This window comes from Sus scrofa, chromosome 16 (assembly GCF_054392235.1).
Source record: "Sus scrofa isolate SSC_HxYL_T2T_F1_AM1 chromosome 16, Sscrofa_HxYL_maternal_Yorkshire_Landrace_v2.0, whole genome shotgun sequence".
NCBI lineage: Eukaryota > Metazoa > Chordata > Mammalia > Artiodactyla > Suidae > Sus > Sus scrofa.
The window spans coordinates 60078883-60094356 of record NC_139398.1 but is presented as its reverse complement, the minus strand read 5'-3'; the positions used below and the strand labels follow the sequence as shown (position 1 = coordinate 60094356).

At 39.4% G+C, this 15474-nt stretch overlaps 1 long non-coding RNA gene and 1 pseudogene across 4 annotated transcripts in view; both read right to left on the bottom strand.

Annotated features, from left to right (window-relative positions):
- LOC110257309 (uncharacterized) overlaps window positions 1-15474 on the bottom strand; it is a 407691-nt gene that overhangs the window by 247644 nt on the left and 144573 nt on the right. The window lies entirely within an intron of this gene.
- Window positions 14843-15412, bottom strand: LOC110257308 (large ribosomal subunit protein uL11 pseudogene; annotated as a pseudogene).

The following is a 15474-nucleotide window of genomic DNA, read 5'->3' as shown; positions in this document are numbered from 1 at the left end:
AGCAGCCCTGGAAAAGGCAAAAAGACAAAAAAATGACATAGCCATTGAGGACATGACAAAGACTGGTTAGAACCAATTAAGGCCAAGATGGCAGAAGCTTCAACTTCCAGTGGACCTTAAGCCTTATTATGCACTCATTGTAGTAATTAGCATGATAAATGACATTCCCACAGGTGCCGTGACAGTTCCAAGGCTAACCATAAAAGGCCAAAAAGTAGCCAGTGTCCCAATTCCTGGAAATCTTCACCTCTTAGAATAATCCTCCTACTCACTAGCCTATGAAATTACACAGCCCATCAAAACAAACTACCCCATATTTCAGGGCCACTCTCTCACCTTTTGAGATGGACTACATTTTAGCTACGGAATGTGTATCTTCCAGGCCACTCTCACTTTCTGAGATATCCTTCACTATATCTCTATCAATAAATCTACTTCTTACCTATCACTTTGTCTCTTGCTGAATTCCTTCTGCACTGAGATATAAGAACCAGAACGTCAGTTAAGTCTTGAGACCAGATATGTGATTTTGACTAAAAGACAGTGGTTTCAGGTCCCAATCTGGATTTTGGCTGAGTTAGAGTCCTAGTGCCTGGGTTCAAGTCCTACTCGTTGAGTCTTGGCTTTGTTTGAGCCCCAGCACATGGGTTCAAGTCCGAATATGAGATGTGTGGTTTCAGTATTATTCTCAAACTGAGTAAACCTGAACATTACCTGAAGAAATGCTGAGGCATATCAAATTGTTAAACTAAGAGTTTGTGTGTGTGTGTGTGTGTGTGTGTGTGTGTGTGTGTGTGTGTGTGTGTGTCTGTGTGTCTGTGTGTCTGTGTGTTTGGGAATCATTGGTCAGTGGTGCTCTAGATCCAGAAGTTCCTAAACAGAATTGAGACCCGGGCCAAGGGAGGGCATGAAGGCCAGTAAGTTTGTCTCAAGGAGTCAGAAAGAACTAGGAAAGAAAGAGAATGAGGGATCTGGGTAAATACAGGAAGATGAGGCTGAAAGGGAAAGATACAAAGCCAACCTTACCCTAGGTCTCAGCTCAGCTTAGGAACTGCTCAGCCTAGGAGCAGACTTGGTGATTAGGGGACAAATCCACCCACAAGGATTTATGGCTAGCAGTGCAGTGTTGTGGGGGAGAAAACACACCTTGCAGTCAGGCAGCCTGGCTGTGAGCCCAGCTCTGCTACCTGCAAGCTGTAGGACTTCAGACAAGTTACATAACCTCTCTAGGTCTCAATTTTCTCATTTCTAGAATGGAGATAATATAGTAGCTACCTCATACCATGCACAAAAATTAACTCAAAACAACTTGGAAACTTAAACATAAGACATGACACCATAAAACTCCTAGAAGAGAACATAGACAAAACATTCTCTGACATAAACCATAAAAGTGTTTCTTAGGTCAGTCTCCAACGGCAACAGAAATAAAACAAAAGTAAGTATATGGAACGTAATCAAACTTACAAGCTTTTGCACAGCAAAAGGAACTATTAAAAAAAAAAAGACAACCTATGGAATGGGAGAAAATAGTTGCAAATAATGCAAATGTCAAGGACTTAATCTCCAAAATATACAAACTCAAACAACTCAACAACAAAAAACAAACAACCCAATCAAAAAATGGGCAGACCTAAATAGGCATTTCTACAAAGAAGACATATAGATGGCCAGTAGGCACATGAAAAAGTGCTCAACATCACCAATTATTAGAGAAATGAAAATCAAAACTCCAGTAGGTAACACCAGTCAGAATGGTCATCATTAATAAGTCTACAAATAACAAATGCTGAGAGGGTGTGGAGAAAGGGGAACAATCCCACACTGTTGGTGGGAATGTAAGTTGGTAAAACTATGGTGGAAAACAGTATGGAGGTTCCTTAGAAAACTAAATATGGAACTACCATATGATCCAGCAAGCCTACCCCTGGGCATATATCTGGAAAAAATTATGACTCAAAAAGATATATGCACCTGTATGTTCAGTACAGTAGCCAAGACATGGAAACAACCTAAATATCCATCAACAGATGAATGAATTAAGAAGATGTGGCATATGATACTATACATAGAAAATCCTAAAAGCGCTACCAGAAAACTGTTAGAGCTCATCAATGGAATTGGCAAAATTGCAGGATACAAAATTAATACACAGAAATCTATTACATGTCTATGTACTAACAAAGATCAGAAAGAGAAATTAGGAAAACAATCCCATTTACCACAGCATCAAGAAGAATAAAATATATAGCAAAAAACCACCTAAAGAGACAAAAGACCTGTGCTCTGAAAACTATAAGATGCTGACAAAAAAAAAAAAAAATCAACGATGACACAAATGGATGGAAAGATATACCATGCTCTTGGATTAGAATAATCAGTATTGTCAAAATGACTATACTACCCAAGGCAATCTACAAATGCAATTCCTATTAAATTACCAATGGTATTTTTCACAGAACTAGAACAAAAAAACTTTTTAATTTGTATGGAAACACAAAAGACCCTGAATGGACAAAGTAATCCTGAGAAAGAAAAATGGAGCTGGAGGAATCAGGACCCCTGACTTCGGGTTATACTACAAAGCTACAGTCATCAAAACAGTATGGTGCTGGCACCCAAACAGAAGTATAAATCAACAGAACAGAATAGAAATAACCCCAGAAATAAACCCACACATCTATGGTCAACTAATCTATGACAGAGAGGCAAGAATATACAATGGAGAAAAGACAATCTTCAATCTTCAGTAACTGGTGCTGGTATAACTGGACAGCTACATGCAAAAGAATAAAATTAGAACACTAACACCATGCACAAAAATAAACTCAAAATGGATTAAAACCTAAATGTAAAACCAGATACTATAAAACTCTTAGAGGAAAACATAGGCAGAACACTCTCTAACATAAATCACAGCAATATCTTCTCAGATCCACCTCCTAAAGTAATGGCAATAAAAACAAAAATAAACAAATGGGACCTAATTAAACTTAAAAATTTTTGCACAGCAAAGGAAATTGTAAACAAAATGAAAAGACAACCCACAGAATGGGAGAAAATATTTGCAAATGAAGCAACTGACAGAGGATTAATCTCCAAAATATACAAACACCTCCTACAGCTCAATATTAAAAAAACAAACAACACAATTTAAAAAAATGGGCAGAAGACCTAAGTAGACATTTCTCCTAAGAAGACATACAGATGGCCAAAAAAAAAAGACACATGAAACGATGCTAAATGTCACTATTATCAGAGAAATGCAAATCAAAACTACTAGCAGGTTTGTAGTAGTTTACACCAGCCAGAATGGTCATCATTAAAATGTCCACAAACATTTACACCAGCCAGAATGGTCATCATCAAAATGTCTACAAACAATAAATGTTGGAGAGAGTGTGGAGAAAAAGAAACACTTTTACAATGTTGCTGGGGATGTAAATTGGTGCAACCACTATGGAAAACAGTACAGAGTTTCCACAAAAAAAAAAACTAAAAATAGAACTACCCTGTGATCCAGTAATCCCACTCCTGGGCATCTATCAAAGAAACCACAATTCGAGGAGATACACACACCCCAATGCTCACTGCAGCACTATGAACTGCCAAGATGTGGAAGCAACCTCAACACGCACTGACAAGTGAATGGATTGGTGCATATATACAATGGAATATTAACCATAAAAAAGAATGAAATAAATCCATTTGCAGCAACATGAATGGACCTAGAGATTATCATGCTAAGTGAATTTAGACAGTGAAAAACAAGCATAATATGATATCACTTACATGTGTAATCTAAAAAAAAAAGATACAAATGAACTTTTTTGCAGAACAGAAACAGACTCACAGACTTTGAAAAACATGGTTACCAAAGGCGACAGATGGGGTTTGGGGGATGGACTGTAGGTTTGGGATTGGCATATGCATGCTGAGGTATATGGAATCATTAGCCAGTAGAGACCTGCTGTATAGTACAGAAAAGTCTGCCCAATATTCTGTGATAATCTATGTGATAAAAGAATCTGAAAGAGAATAGATGTGTGTATATGAATAACTAAATCACTTTGTTTTACAGAAGAAATTATCATAACGTAAATCTTCAATAAAAGTTTAAAAAATGAAAAAAAGATGTGGGACATATATACAATGGAATACTACTCATACATAAAAAAGAAAATAATATCATTTGCAGCAACATGGATGCAACTAGAGATTCTCATAACTAACGATATAAGTCAGAAAGAGAAAGACAAATACTACATGATATCACTTATATGTGGAATCTAAAATACGACACAAATGAACCTATCTGCAAAACAGAAACAGACTCACAGACATAGAAAACAGACTTGTGATTGACGAGGGGGTGGGGGGGGGTGTGGGATGGACTGGAAGTATGGGGTTAGTAGATGCAAACTATTATATTTAGAATGGGTAAGCAATGAGGTCCTACTGTACAGCACAGGGAACTATATCCAGTCTCTTGAGATAGACCATGATGGAAAATAATATAAGAAAGGGAATGTATATATATGTGACTGGGTCACTTTGCTGTACAGCAGAAATTGGCACAACATTGTAGATCAACTATAATTAAGAATACACACACACACACACACACACACACACACACATATATATATGGTACTTAGGAACCCCACAGGATGCTGCTCAGTTTCACTTTCAACATTCCCATGAGGTAGCTTCTTTATATCTATATATCTACAGAAAGATAGATATATATATATATATATATAAAGAATATAAAGAATGCATATATATATAAAGATATATATTTTATATACAAATGTGTATATATATGTATATATTTTATATACAAATGTGTGTGTGTGTATATATATATATATATGTATATATATATGTATATATGTATATGTATATATTCCTTGCTACCGCAAGGGAATGTTGAAAGTGAAACCAAGCAGGACCCTGTGGGGCTCCTAGGTACAAATTCTGCGTACCCCATTTCTTATGTGTAGGAAACAGGCTTCATCCAGCCTCCATGACCTTCCCTGAATTTCAAAGGGTAGGTTCAAATGGTTGCTAATCAGGGAAGGGAAGAAATACAGACATAGGGAGGATAAATCAAGAAACAAGAGTAGAGCCTTGGGGCAGGGTCCTGGTTCCTCTTTAAGAAATATATATAATAACATCTTTGAGCTCTTCTGCAGAACCAAGGCCCCCACCCAGGTGGGGGATGGAAACTTTAAGCTAAGCACCAGATTCCTGGAGCACCACTCTGCTACTTGACCACCAAACAGTCATAAGAAAGCCACACACCCTTCAGTCCTCACCCCAAGTTTTGCCTATAAAAATATTTTCCCCAAAACCATCAGGGAGTTTGGAGATTTTGAGCACAAGCCATCCATTCTCCTCGCTGGACCCTACAATAAACTTTTCTTTGCTCCAAACCGAGACATTTCAGTTTATTTGGCTTCACTGTGCATCGGACACATGAACTTTGTTCAATAACAAATGGATTAAAAGAGTTTTAAGTGCTTAGCACAGTACTCAGAAGCTACTGTTATTTCTCCCCATTGTGACCAAGACACCCAGCTATTGATATTAAGGCTGTATCTGTGTGTATATAAACTACATTTAAAGACTAACAGGGCGGGATGGGATTAAGATGGCAGAATAGAAGGACTGAAGCTCAACTTCTCTCCTAAAAACAACAAAATTTACAACCAAATGCTGAGCAAGCTTCAACCAAGTGGACTGGAAACTTTCAAAAAGATATCCTACTCCAGAAGACAAAGAGGAGGCCGCATCAAGAGGTAGGAGGGATGATTACACAATATAAGCAACCCCATACCTCCCAGGTGGGAAGCCCCACAGACTGGAAAGTAACTGGTTCAGAGAGACTCACCTATAGGAGTGAGAGTTCTGAACCCACATCAAAATCCCATGTCTGGGGATCTGGCACTGGGAGAAGAAGCCCCCAGAGCATCTGGCATTGAAGGCCAGTGGAGCTTGTGCGCAGGAGCTCCATGGGACTGGGGGAAACAGAGACCCCATTTTTAAAAGGTGCACACAGACTTTCATGTGCACTGGGTCCAAGGGCAAAGCTAAGTCTCCATTAGAATCTGGGTCACACCTGACTGCAGTTCTTGGAGAACCTCCTGGGAAAACAGGGGTGAATGTGGCTTGTTGTGGGGGAAGGACATTGGAAGCAAAGCTCTTGGGAATATTCAGCAGAGTGCCTTTCTCTGGAGGTGGCCATTTGGGGAAAATCTGGCCCTGCCCATCAGTGCTGAGAAGCCCCAGGCCAAATAACAATCCAGGTGGGATCACAGCCCCACCCCTCAGTAAACAGGCTGCCTAAAGACACCCCAGGCACACAGCTGCCTCTAATTTCATCCAGAGACAAAGCCCACCCACCAGAAGGACAGGAATCAGCTCTACCTACCAGTGGGTAGGCACCAGTCCATCCCATCAGGAAGTCTACAGCAAGCCCCTGTACCAACCTCAGCCACAAGGGGGGCAGACACCAGAAATAACAGAGGCTACAACTCTATCATCTGTAAAAAGGTCACCACACCAAAAACGTATAAAAATGAAAAGACAGAGAACTATAACTCAGATGAGGGAGAAAGAAAAAAACACAGAAAGTCAGCTAAGTGATCAGGAGATTCTCAGCCTCCAGGAAAAAGACTTTAGACTGTTGATGCTGAAGATGATGCAAGACATTGGAAACAAACTGGAGGCAAAGATGTATAATGTACAGGAAACACTGAGCAAAGAAAGACAACATTTCAAACTTAGGCAAGCAGAGATGCAAAATACAATAACTGAAACAAAAAATTTGTTAGAAGGAGCCAACAGCAGAATACAGGAGGCAGAAGAACAAATAAGTGAGATGGAGGACAGATTAGTAGAAATTACAGATGCAGAACAGAAAAGAGAAAAAAAATTGAAAACAAATGAAGAGAGTCTCAGAGAACTCTGGAACAAAGTTAAATCCACCAACATCCATATTATAGGGGTTCCAGAAAGAGAAGACAGAGAGAAGGGGACAGAAAAAATATTCCAAGAGATAATAGCCAAAAATTTCCCTAACGTGGGAAAGGAACCACTCACTCAAATCCAGGAAGCACAAGGAGTACCATATAAAATAAACCTAAGGAGGAACACCTCAAGACACATATTAATCAAACTGACCAAAATTAAAGACAAAGAGAAAATATTGAAAGCAGCAAGGGAAAAGAAACAAAGAACATACAAGGGAACCCCAATAAGGTTGTTGGCAGATTTTTCAGCAGAAAATCTGCAGCCCAGAAGGAAGAGGCATGATACACTTAACGTGACGAAAGGAAAAAACCTCCAACCAAGACTACTTTACCCAGCAAGGCTCTCATTCAAATTTGAAGGAGAAATCAAAAGCTTCACAGATAAGCAAAAGCTAAGAGAATTCAGCAACACTAAACCAGCATTACAACAAATACTAAAGGAAATTCTCTAGGCAGAAAAGAAAAGGCAACAACAGGAAACAAAAATACCACAAATGACAAGGCTCACCAGGAAAGGTATATATAAAGATATGAAATCATCCATGCACAATTATGCCGCCAAAATCAGAAAGCATGAGAAGAGGAGGATGCAAATGCAGGACCATGGAGATGCACTTGCAATTAAGAGACCAACAGCTTAAAATAGTCTTGTATATATATAGAATCTTATATCAAAACTTCAGAATAACTGCACACCAAAAATCTGCAATTGATACACACACAAATAAGAAAAATCAATTCAAATACAACATTAAAGATAGTCATCAAACCACAAGAGGAGAGAACAAGAGAAGGGAAGAAAAAAGAGCAACAAAAACAAATCCAAAGCAATTAATAAAATGGCAATAAGAACATACATATCAATAATTACCTTAAATGTTCATGGACTAAATGCCCCAACCAAAAGACACAGACAGGCTGAATGGATACAAAAACAAGACCCATATATATGCTGTCTTCAAGAGACCCACTTCACTTCTAGGGACACATACAAATTGAAAGTGGGAGGATGGAAGAAAACATTCCATGTGAATGGGAATCAAAAGAAAGCTGGAGTAGCAATACCCATATCAGACAAAATAGACTTTAAAATCGAGAATATTTTAAGGGACAGGAAGGACATTACATAATGATCAAAGGGTCAATCCAAGAAGAAGATATAACAATGTTAAATATCAACATACGTTCACCACAATATATAAGGCAACTGCTAACAACCTTAAAAGGACAAATCGACAATAACACAATAATAGTGGGGGACTTTAACACCCCACTTACAGCAATGGACAGATCAACCAGACAGAAAATCAATAAGGACACACAGGCCCTGAATGATGCATTAAACCAGATGGACTTAATAGATATTTATAGGACATTCCACCCAAAAGCAACAGAATACACAATCTTCTCAAGTGCACATGGAACATTCTCTAAGATGGATCATATCCTGGCCTACAAATCCAACCTCAGTAACTTTAAGAAAATTGAAATCATATCAAGCATCTTTTCCAAACACAACACTATATGACTGGAAATCAACAACAAGAAAAAATCTGCAAAAAACACAAACATGTGGAGACTAAGCAACATGCTACTAAACAACCAATGGATCCCTGAAGAAATCAAAGAAGAAATTTAAAAATACCTAGAAGCAAATGACAACAAAGATATGACACTCCAAAACCTATGGGATGCAGCAAAAGCCATTCTAAGAGGAAAGCTTGTCCTTGTGCAAGCCCACCTCAGGAAACAAGAAAAAGCTCAAATAAACAAGCTAACTTTACATCTAAAGTAGCTCGAGAAAGAAGACCAGACAAGACCTAAAGTTAGTAGAAGGAAAGAAATCATAAAGGTCAGCGCAGAAATCAATGAAATAGAAACAGAGAAAACCATAGAAAAGATCAAGGAAATGAAAAGCTGGTTCTTTGAAAAGATCAACAAAATTGATAAACCCTTAGCCAGAATTATAAAGAAAAAAAGAGAGAGGACTCAAATCAATAAAATTAGAAATAAAAAAGGAGAAGTTACAACAGACATCGCAGAAATACAAAGGATCATAAGAGACTACTATATGCAACTATATGCCAATAAAAGAGAAAACCTAGAAGAAATGGACAAATTCTTAGAAATGTACAATCTTCCAAGACTAAACCAAGATGAAATAGAAAAGATGAATGGACCAAAATCACAAGAACTGAAATTGAAACTGACTAAAAAATTTCCAACAAACAAAAGTCCAGGACCAGATGGCTTCACAGGCGAATTCTATCAAACATTTATTGAAAAGCTAACACCTATCCTGCTGAAACTATTTCAAAAGATTGCAGAGGAAGGGATACTCCCAAACTCATTCTATGAGGCCACCATCACCCTGATACCAAAACCAGACAAAGATTCCACAAAAAAAGAAAACTACAGGCCAATTTCACTGATGAACATTGATGCAAAAACCTTCAACAAAATCCTAGCAAACCACATCCAACAATACATTAAAAGGATTATACATCATGATCAAGTGGGATTTATCCCAGGGATGCAAGGGTTCTTCAATATCTGCAAAGCCATCAGTGTGATACACCACATTAACAACCTGAAGAATAAAAACCACATGGTCCTCTCAATAGACGCAGAAAAAGCCTTTAACAAAATCCGACACCCATTTCTGATAAAAACCCTTCAGAAAGTGGGCATCCAGGGAACCTACCTCAACATAATAAAGGCCATATATAAAAAACCCACAGTGAACATCATTCTCAATGATGGTGAAAGGCTGAAAGAATTCCCGCTGAGATCAGGAACAAGACAAGGATGTCCGCTCACGCCACTACCCTTCAACATAGTTTTGGAAGTCCTAGCCACAGCAATCAGAGAAGTAAAAGAAATAAAAGGAATCCAAATTGGAAAGTAAGAAGTAAAACCATCACTATTTGCAGATGACATGATACTATACCTAGAGAATTCTAAAGAAACTACCAGAAAACTGTTAGAGCTCATCCATGAATTTGGCAAAGTCTCAGGATACAAAATTAATACACAGAAATTGACAGCATTTCTTTTTTTTTTTTTTTTTTTTTTTTTGTCTTTTGTCTTTTTTGTTGTTGTTGTTGTTGTTATTGTTGCTATTTCTTGGGCCGCTCCCGCGGCATATGGAGGTTCCCAGGCTAGGGGTTGAATCGGAGCTGTAGCCACCGGCCTACGCCAGAGCCACAGCAGTGCGGGATCCGAGCCGTGTCTGCAACCTACACCACAGCTCACGGCAACGCCGGATCGTTAACCCACTGAGCAAGGGCAGGGATCGAACCCGCAACCTCATGGTTCCTAGTCGGATTCGTTAACCACTGCGCCACGACGGGAACTCCCTGACAGCATTTCTATACACTAACAATGAAAGAACAGAAAGAGAAATTAGCGAAGCAATCCTGTTTACCATCGCATCCAAAAGAATAAAATGTCTAGGAGTAAACCTACCTAAAGAGACAAAAGACCTGTACTCTGAAAACTATAAGACACTGATGAAAGAAATCAAAGATGACACAAAGAGATGGAAAGATATACCATGCTCGTGGATTGGAAGAGTTAATATTATCAAAATGACTATACTGCCTAAGGCAATCTACAGATTCAATGCAATCCCCATCAAATTACCAAGGATATTTTTCACAGAACTCGAACAAAACATTTCAAAGTTTGTTTGGAAGCACAAAAGACCCAGAATAGTCAAAGACATCCTGAAAAAGAAAAATGGAGCTGGAGAAATCAGGCTCCCGGACTTTAGACTATACTACAAAGCAACAATCATCAAAACCGTATGGTATTGGCACAAAGACAGAAACACAGATCAGTGGAACAGGACAGAAAGTCCAGAATTCAACCCATGTACCTACAGCCAACTAATCTATGACAAAGAAGGCAAGAATATACAATGGAGAAAGGACAGCTTGTTCAATAAGTGGTGCTGGGAAAACTGGACAGCCACATGGAAAAGAATGAAATTAGAACACTCCCTAACACCATACACAAAAAGAAACTCAAAATGGATTAAAGACCTATATATAACACCAGACACTATAAAACTCTTAGAGGAAAACATAGGCCAAACACTCTCCAACATAAACCACAGCAATATATTCTCAGATCCACCTCTTAGAGTAATGACAATATAAACAAAAATAAACAAAGGAGACCTAATCAAACTTAAAAGTTTCTGCACAGCAAAGGAAACCCTAAACAAAACGAAGAGACAACCCACAGAATGGGAGAAAATCTTTGCAAATGAATTGACTGACAAGGGATTAATCTCCAAAATTTATAACCACCTTCTGCAGCTCCATACCAAAAAAACAAACAACCCCATCAAAAAATGGGCAGAAGTTCTAAACAGACAATTCTCCAAAGAAGACATACAGATGGCTGAGAAACACATGAAATGATGTTCAACATCACTCATTATTAGAGAAATGCAAATCAAAACCACTACGAGTTACCTCCTTACACCAGCCAGAATGGCCATCATCAAAAAGTCTACAAACAATAAGTGCTGGAGAGGGTGTGGAGAAAAAGGAACCCTATCACACTGTTGGTGGGATTGTAAATTGGAGCAACCACTGTGGAAAACAGTATGGAGATTTCCTCAGAAAACTAAAATAGAACTACCATTTGATCCGGCAATCCCATTCCTGGGCATCTACCCAGAGAAAACCATGACTCGAAAAGGCACGTTTACTCCAATGTTCATTGCAGCACTTTTTGCAATAGCCAAGACATGGAAACAACCTAAATGTCCATTGGCAGAGGACTGGATCAAGAAGATGTGGTACATATACACAATGGAATATTACTCAGCCATTAAAAGGAACGAAATACCAGCATTTTTAGCAACATGAATGGACCTAGAAATTATCATGCTACGTGAAGTCAATCAGACAATGAGACACCAACATCAAATGATTTCACTGACATGTGGAATCTGAAAAAAGTACCAACTGAACTTCTTTGCCGAACGGATACTGACTCACAAACTTTGAAAAGCTTATAGTTTCCAAAGGAGACAGTTCAGGGGTGGGGGGATGCACTGGGGTGGTGGGATGGAAATCCTATGAAATTGGATTGTGATGATCATTATACAACTATAAATGTAATAAATTCATTGAGCAATAAAAAATAAAAGTAAAATAAATTTAAAAGAAAAAGAAAAACAAAAATAAAGACTAACTGATGTGTGTTGATGATCACATCCATGGCCTGGACCTCACAAACACTTCCCACTTACCTACTGGGCCTTCCACTCACCAATATGTGAAGCAAATGGGTCAAAGTTTGAAAACTGCAATGACCTGGAGGATCTTAGTACAATTTCACGGAAAACTTTGGAAAGCATATCACATATAGTGAAGGATACCAATCATATGAGCTGAGGCAGCTCTGAGGCCGCTTGCCACGGACAGGTCGCTGTTCTTATGACCTGGAAGAGACCTTGACTGAGTCACATCACTGAACAGTGCCCTTCTCAGGGCAGCATCTCCCTCACCTGTAACACAGGCATCATCACACCTTCTGCAGAGAGCAGTGAGGGTTAAATTAAACAGGCACAGCAGACAGTAAAAGTGTGAGAAATATGAGATAATTCTGACAGCTTCCTCACATTATTTTACCCACAGACATTCAGAGATTTCTGAAACACAAATTCAGATCTACCAATAAATAGGCTATATATATCTTCAATACCTAGTAACCAATCCCCGAATGTAACCAGGAAAGCTTTGTTTTATTAATTTTTGTGTTTGAGGATTTTATTTTGTGGGGTTTTTTTGTTTACATTTGTTTTGTTTGTTTTTGTTTTCAGGACAGGAAGGGGGACAGGGGGAGAGAGGGAGGGAGAGAGAGGAGAGATGAACTATTTATTGAGCTAATAGGCCTTCCCCGAGACAGCTGTAATGACCAGGGAATCAGCAAGACAAATGCCCAGATTCCTTTTCTGCCTCATTCCTCCTGGGTCTTCGTCCCCTGGGAAGAGCTGAGACCTTCAGCCAACTTGAGCTACAAGCCAGGCTCACTTAGGACTATTTATAGTCCTGGGCTGTTGGGCAGATCTCTTCCAAATGGATAATTCCAGCTCTTTCTAATTCCAAACAGCTCTTGACAGCTCTAGGCCATAACCCTGTGTGTTTAAGTGCTTTTACATATCAATATCTTGGGTCTCACTGGATACATAGAGGAAAACAAGGTTAAGTCATCCTGGTTTACTCCATCCAGTAAAATAATCAATAGTAGCCACGCACTGTTCTCCTCTGCATTGTAAGAGAAAGATCTAGCTCCTGAAATCACCGATTGCATCTTTTCTATCCCTTGGAAAGATAAAATTCAACTGTAACAATGGCTTCACTGTACTTTTAAGCATGTTCTTTTCTCTGCCCCTTGAACAAAGATTCTGAGATCACAGTATGTCTTCTCTCCAGTGTAGACGGCCTTATGAATTATGGATACATCATCCACCGTGAGGCCCATCAGTCACTGATATTGAATAGTTCTGATGAAATACTGCAGCCAACTTTAAGTGTTCTCTAGAGACTCAAACACACTATTGACAAAACAGCTCAAACTGCCAAAGCCAGCCCCTGGTTAGACATTTGTTCTTTTTTTTTTTTTTTTTTTTTTTTTGGTAAGAAAGTATGAGTTTTGTAGGGTAGGTTGGATTGTCACCAAAAATGAAGAAGGAATTGGAGGTTGAAAGCAAATAGGATCCAGAATGGGAGGCCCATAAATCCCATTTCTTGGGGTTCATCTCACACTAGAATGAACTGAAGGGTGGGAGTGGAATTGGCAGTTATCTTCGTTTTTTCCCTTCTGGCTGCATAAAATAAAGATGCATTAATATCCATTTCAGTGGGTAACCAGTCATCCAACTGATAGAAAAATGAATTTCCTTTTTTTTTTTTTTTTTGGCCACACCCAAGGCACACAGAAGTTTCCAGGCCAGGGATCAAACCCCCACCATAGCAGTGATCCAAACCTCAGCAGTGACATCAGATGCTTAATCTGCTGAGCCACCAGGGAACTCCAAAATGAATTTTTTTTTTTTAGGGTTGCATCTGTGGCATATGGAAGTTCTGGGCTAGGGGTCAAATCAGAACTATCAACTGCCAGACTACGCCACCGCCACAGCAACACAGGATCCAAGCTACATCTGTGACCTACACCACAGCTCATGACAACGCCAGATCCCAAACACACTGAGCGAGGCCAGGGATCGAACCCACATCCTCATGGATACTAGTTGGATTCATTTCCACTCTGCCACAATGAGAATTCCCCAAAATGAATTTCTTAGTAGTAAGAAAATGTTGTATTGAAGAACCATTCAAAAGAATGGCCTAGAATCTCCTTGGGCTTTAATCTCTTCTTTGTTATAGTGTAAGATGCTGCCACAATACTGGGCTTCACTATATACTTGCTTATTGTCTCTGTTTTTCCAGAACCTCTACGTAAACTTGAGACCCAGAACATGAGAGCAGAGATTGGCTGAGTCATGGAGCCCTTAGATTTCCTTAATTTTACCCTCATTTTTTTTCCAATTACAAAACTGATATATATACAACGCAGGAAATTTCTAGCTGCTTTTCTTTTTTCTGGCCACACCCATGGCATGTGGAAGTTTCCAGGCCAGGGGTTGAACCTGGGCCATGGCAGTGACAATGCCAGATCCTTAACCTGCTGATCCACCAGGGAACTCCCATATCTAACTGCTTTTATTTATTTTTTTTTTCTTAGTTGTCAAACAACCCTTTATTTTCTTTACTTTGTAGTTCTTAACTAGCTGGACAGTTCATCACACCACTGTTGATGTCATGAGGGTGGCAGCCATCAACACAGCAGCCCACAGACTGGGCAGTCCCTGGGATCTCTTTAATGGTTCCGGAGAGTTCTCTAGCCAAAGATCAGTGCCACATCTGTCAGGCAATGTTGACAATCTCATCAAAAGTGATGTTTCTATTGTGCTTAATGATTTTCCTGCTTCATTCTGTCTCTTGGCGGTTCCTTGAGAGCTTTGATGATCAGGGCAGAGGCAAAAGAACCACCTCAATCAAGGCCTGTCTCTTCTAAGTGGTCAGTTTCACTGTAATCCTCAGACTCTTCCAATCGCCATCCCCTTGACTATGTCATTACCAACCTTTTTTTGAAGACAGATCCAGGGGGCCAATCTTGGGGGCCAGGACAGATGTGGCACCGACTTCTCTACAGGTGCACCTCAGGTGTGCGACTTTAATCTTACTGGGGTCTGACTTCTGTGGCATGGTGGAGGTGGCTGGTGTCAGAAGAACCCGAATCTGGGATGACCGAAGAAAGTTGCCCCTTGGCCTCCCCCGAGCCGAAAGAAGAAAAGCTCTAGCTGCTTTTAAAGTTTCACAGTTTCCTTCACATAAGTACTGTGACTTTGTAA